Raw genomic sequence first — 6,000 nt, forward strand, 5'->3', positions numbered from 1 at the left:
GTTTAGGAAATACACAAGAACAATAAACAGAATGACACTTCGCTTTAGAGCAAACACATAAACCCTCCAAGTAAGTTGACCTGATTATCTTTCCCAGGGAAAAAATATGTCCTAAAGAATTAAATAGAGAGAAGCAGCAAGATGGAGATGGGGCAACCCAGTCTGTGAAACCCTCTGCAAAGAAGAACTACAGTGGGTCTCTGACTTTCGACCCAGGGGCTGCGGACCCCAATATCGCAGCCTGCTCTTCATATGGAGCTCAGCCGTTGCCACCCATGGGGTATCACAGCGGACTGGACAGTCACTGCAGGACAAATGGCACCACCACTGCCGCTGCCACCTCCACAGTCCCCCCTACCGCCGCCACGGCCTCTGTGGTGGCCATAGCACAAGCACCACCTGGGCCAGAAGCTATCGACTTCAGTCCTCCAAGCCCCTTCAGGGAAGATCTGCTAGGATTGTTGCCACCTCTCCTGCGACCGAGACGTCCTGCCCGCCGTAAGTCTCCTGCAGTCTGCTCTGAGGCAGGCAGCCATCTTCAGCCTCTGCCGGTCCTGTCCGGCCCCACCCATTCTGGGACGAGTGGCTTAAATAGCGCCACCTGCTGGTGATTCAAGGTAACAACACCGAAACGGGAGAAAAAAGCTTGAAAAAGACATAGGCCAGAGTGGTGAACGGAGGGTGACCTGAACTGTCCTTCACAACAGACCAGGGCAACTGACCCTAACTGCAAACTAATTTACCAGCTTGAAAAGAAAACTAGAAATCAGAACTGAAAGGACATTGGACTTAAATAAAATGTCTCAGAGAGTGCTTCATAGATTCTGTTAGTTTAATGACTTAATTCTATTCCTACTGCATTGTTCCTTTTTTTTCCTCTTCCTTTTCTTCTCTTTTCTTCTCTCTGTAAATTATATCTTTGCATAGAGGAAGAGCATACTAATAAGGTGGTTGGTTAGCGTGCATGTTAGTATCACTATATGTTTTTTTTGTATGAGAGTTGGTTCATCTGTACCTGTGGTCTATTGTTTTTATCTGTTTCAGTATAGGCCTCTCTATTTGTTGGCACACTCGTTTGGTCCCCCCCTTGCTCCTCTATTTCTACACCCCCTTCTTCAACCCACTGTCTGCTCCATTCTCTTCCCTCTGCTAACCATATTTTATTTCAAGGAGTAAACCTACAGCCCCACTGCATGGAGAGATTACAAGGCAGTGGGAAGAGGGTTCCAGATTATCCACACACCAGTCAGCAAATACCAGGACCTGCAGATAGATTTTGAATCACAGCTCCCCCCTCAGGCAAATCTCAAAACTGCAAAAAGGACCACCCCCAACCTACAATGGAACTCCAGAATTGAAGATAAGAGGCATACATAAAGAATAGAAGATTGAACAAACAAAAGTAAAACCTATCCCTTTACCACTAAATAACAGAATTAAAGAAGATGGTGATGTGGAGGGAAGGAAAAAGTAGGGAGGGGGAAAAACTGCACAAATGAAGAAAAAGCAAAAGAAGAATATAGGTCTCACACAGACCCCTGGGATATCAGACACTGAGAAAAAAGATTGTGGAACACAAACAATGAAGAACCCCTAGAATAACTGGTTACATGCAACAAGCCCAGATATCAAGATATAAATGGAGAAAATTTAAAAAATTCAGGAGAGACAAGAGGAAAATAGGAAGGAGCTGATGTCAGAAATGACAGCAGTAAAGAATACTGTGAAAGAAATGAATAACAACTAATAAGCAGGAAAAGCAGAATCAGCCAAGCAGAAGGAAGAATCTCAGAGCTCAAAGACCAAAACACAGACGCAACCCAAACTGTCAAAAGCATAGAAAAGAAGCTCGAAAACATAGAACAAAACCTGCAATAGATGAATGATCATTTCAAGAGACCAAACCTAAGAGTAAATGGGCGTCCCGAGGCAGAGAGAGAAACAGAAGCCACACTGGAACAAACATTTCATGAAATCATTTAAGAAAAATTCCCTCATCTCATCAAGGATGAAAAAATTCAAACACAAGAGATTCAGAGAACCTCTGCAAGACAACAAATGAGAACACCAACTCTCAAACACACAATAATTCGCCTAAATAAAGTAGCTATAAAAGAAAAAATCCTAAAGGCAGCAAGAGAAAAAGGCGAGACTACCTACCAGGGAAAACCAGTTAGAATGGCAGTAGATTTATCCACAGAAACACTTCAGGCTAGGAGAGCCTGAAGCCCTATCTTCAAAGTTCTAAAAGTTAAACAATTTCAACCAAGAATAATCTACCCAGGCAAACTAAGCTTCACTAGTGAGGGAGAATTGAAATCTTTTCCAGATATCCAATCCCTAAGAACCTACTATGCTGCCAGACCACCTCTACAAGAAACACTTAAGAAAGTACTGAACACAGAAGAAAAAGAAAAAAGAACAACAACATTCTTCACAAGAGTACAGGCAAAAGATTAAAAACACACATGAACCAACTCCAACACCCAAAGAGGGATAACAAACAAACAGGAACAACTCTGTAAGAACCATATGACAGGGATCAACTCTTGCATTTCAATTATTGGCCTAAATGTAAATGGACTAAATGCACCACTGAAAAGACATAGAATGGGAAAATGGATAAAATATCATCAGGTCACAATCTATTGACTTCAAGAGACTCACCTCACTAGAAAGGACACCACAGACTCAAAGTAACAGGATGGGAAACAAACTTTCAGGCGAATGGAATAAAAAGAAAAGAGGAGTAGCTATCTTAATTTCAGACAAAATACCCTTCAAGCTATTAAAAATGAAAAAAGATACAGAAGGGCACTAAATAGTGTTAAAAGGCTCAATCCATCAACAAGAAATATCTATACTAAACATATATGCACCCAAAAAAGGTACACCAACTTTCATAAAAAAACTTCTAGGAAAACTGAAGAAAGATATTGACTCTAACACCATCATAACTGGGGACTTTAATACCCCACTCACAACCCTAGACAGATCATCAGGACAAAAATCAGAGATGCGGAACCTCAATGTGACTTTGGACCAAATGGACTTAATGGTTACCTACAGAACACTCCAACCAAAGACCACAGAATACACATTCTACTCATCACCACATGGAACATATTCTATTATCGACCACATACTCGGCCATAAATCAAGCATAAGCAAATTTATAAGGATGGAAATACTACCATGCACCTTCTCGGACCACAGTGGAATAAAAATAAACATTGACACCAAAAAAGTCCCCCCAAAACACACAAAGACATGGACACTAAACAGCATGATGCTAAACAACTCCTGCGTCAATGATGAAATCAAAACAGAGATCAAAAGCTACATGGAAAGAAATAAAAATGAAGAAACATCTTACCAAAATCTCTGGGATGCCTGAAAGCTGTAGTAAGAGGGGAATTTATATCCCTACAAACACACATGAAGAATATGGAAGGAACAGAAATTCGCAACCTAACAAGCCACCTAAAGAAGCTGGAAAAGCAAGACCACAAAAACCCTAATTTCAGCAGAAGAATCCAGAACACCAAAATAAAAGACCAAATCCAGGACATAGAAGAAAAAAGATAATACAAAAAATCAATAAAACAAAAAGTTGGTTCTTCAAAAGGATAAACAAGATCCATGGTCCCCTAGTTAGACTGACCAAAAAAAAAAAAAAAATGAGAAAAAACTCAAATAAGCACAATCAGAAACACAAAGAATGAAGTCACATCTGACCCTGAATACAAAAGATCATTAGAGACTACTATGTACACTTGTATGGAAACAAACATGAAAACCTTAAGGAAATGGAGGACTTTCTGACATCACACAACCAATCTAGGTTGGAACAAGAAGAAATTGAGACCCTAAATAGACCAATAACAATCAAGGAAATCTACTATGTAATAAGAAAATTTCCTACAAAAAAAAAGCCCTGGTACAGAAGTTTTCCAGCAGAATTCTACAAGACATTTAAAGAGGAGCTGATACCAATCTTACTGAAGGTATTCCACGAGATTGAAAAATATGAAACTCTCCCCAAATCATTTTACGAAGCCAACATCACATTGATACACAAGCCAGGTAAAGATTTAACAAAGAAAGAGGACTGCAGGCCAATATCTTCGATGAACATAGATCCTAAAATTCTCAACAATATCCTATCAAACTGGATTCAGCAATACATCTCAAAAATCATTCACCATGACCAAGTAGGCTTTATTCCTGGGATGCAAGGCTGGTTCAACATTCGTAAAACCATAAATGTAATTAAATACATCAACAGATGTCAAAACCAAAACCACATGATCATATCATTAGATGCATAAAAAGCTTTTGATAAAGTCCAGCACCCCTTCTTGATAAAATACCTTGAACATCTAGGCATATGAGGAACATACCTCAAAATACTAAAAGCCATCTACAAGAAACCCACAGCCAGCATATTCCTAAATGGACAGAAATTGGAACCAATTTCCCTGAAAACTGGAATTAGACAAGGATGCCCACTCTCACCCCTCCAGTTCAACATAGTATTTGAAGTCCAGGCCAGAGCAATAAGAGAAGAGGAGGCAATTGGGGGTTTCCAAATAGGAAAAGAGGAAGTCAAGTTATCTCTCTTTGCAGATAATATGATTGTGTACCCTGAAAATCCAAGAGAATTTGTCCAAAGCCTCCTTACATTAATAAAGACCTTTGGCAAAATCACAGGATACAAAATAAATGTACAAAACACAATCGCATTTCTCTACATCAATAATAAACAAACAGAAACTCAAATAAAAAACACAATTCCATTCATAATAGCCACAAAAAAATAAAATATTTTGGCATCTTCCTAACGAGAGACGTGAAAGGCCTTTACAATGAAAATTACAAAACACTGCTCAAAGAAATCAAAGATGACAAAAACAAGTGGAAAAATATCCCATGCTCATGAATTGAAGGAATCAACATTGAGAAGATGTCCATCTTACCTAAGGCAATCTACAAATTGAATGCAATACCCATCAAATTACCAGCAACATTCTTCTCACACCTAGAAAAAACAACACAGGAATTCATATGGAAACACAAACATCCAAGAATAGCAAGAACAATCCTCAGCAAAAAAAAACAAAGCAGGGAGTAACAAATTACCAGACTTCAAACTTTACTATAAAGCTACAATCATCAAAACAGCTTGGTATTGGTACAGGAACAGGAATATAGATCAATGGAATAGAATTGAGATTCCAGAAGCAAAACCTCAATTTCTCAACCAACTCATCTTCGACAAAGCACCCACCACCTACCACTAGGGAGAGGAGAACCTATTCAGTAAATGGTGCCGGGAAAACTGGCTGACCACATGCAGAAGATTAAAACAGGACAGCTATCTATCCCCATGCACAAAGGTTAACTCCAAATGGATCAGAGGCCTCAAACCATAAGAACCTTAGAAAAGGAAGGACATACCCTCATGGTTTTCGGAAATGGCATCCAATTCCTGAACAAAACCCAAAACCCATAGGTCATAAGAGAGAAGATAAACAAATGGGACCTTATTAAACTGCCAAGCTTCTGCAAAGCCAAAGAAACCATCAAGAGAGCAGGGAGACAGCCTACAGACTGGGAAAAAATATTTGCCAACACCAGGTCTGACAAAGGCTTAACATCCTGGGTCTACAAGGAACTCAAACATGTTGAAAAGAAAAAACCAAACAACCCCATTATCAAATGAGCAAAAGATATGTACAGACACTTCACAAAAGAAGACATCCGAGCAGCCAACAAGCACATGAAGAAATGCTCAACCTCACTAATCATCAGGGAGATGCAAATCAAAACCACATTGAGATACCACCTAACTCCAGTCAGAATGGCAGTTACCAACAACTCAAAAAATAACAACTGCTGCAGAGGGTGTGGTGAAAAGGGAACACTTCTACACTATTGGTGGGAGGGTAAACTAGTGCAACCTCTGTGGAAAGCAGTGTGGCGATTCCTAAAAGCTCT

The sequence above is a fragment of the Carlito syrichta genome, unplaced genomic scaffold (genome assembly GCF_000164805.1).
Source record: "Carlito syrichta isolate Samal-C Ts95f unplaced genomic scaffold, Tarsius_syrichta-2.0.1 Scaffold288202, whole genome shotgun sequence".
NCBI lineage: Eukaryota > Metazoa > Chordata > Mammalia > Primates > Tarsiidae > Carlito > Carlito syrichta.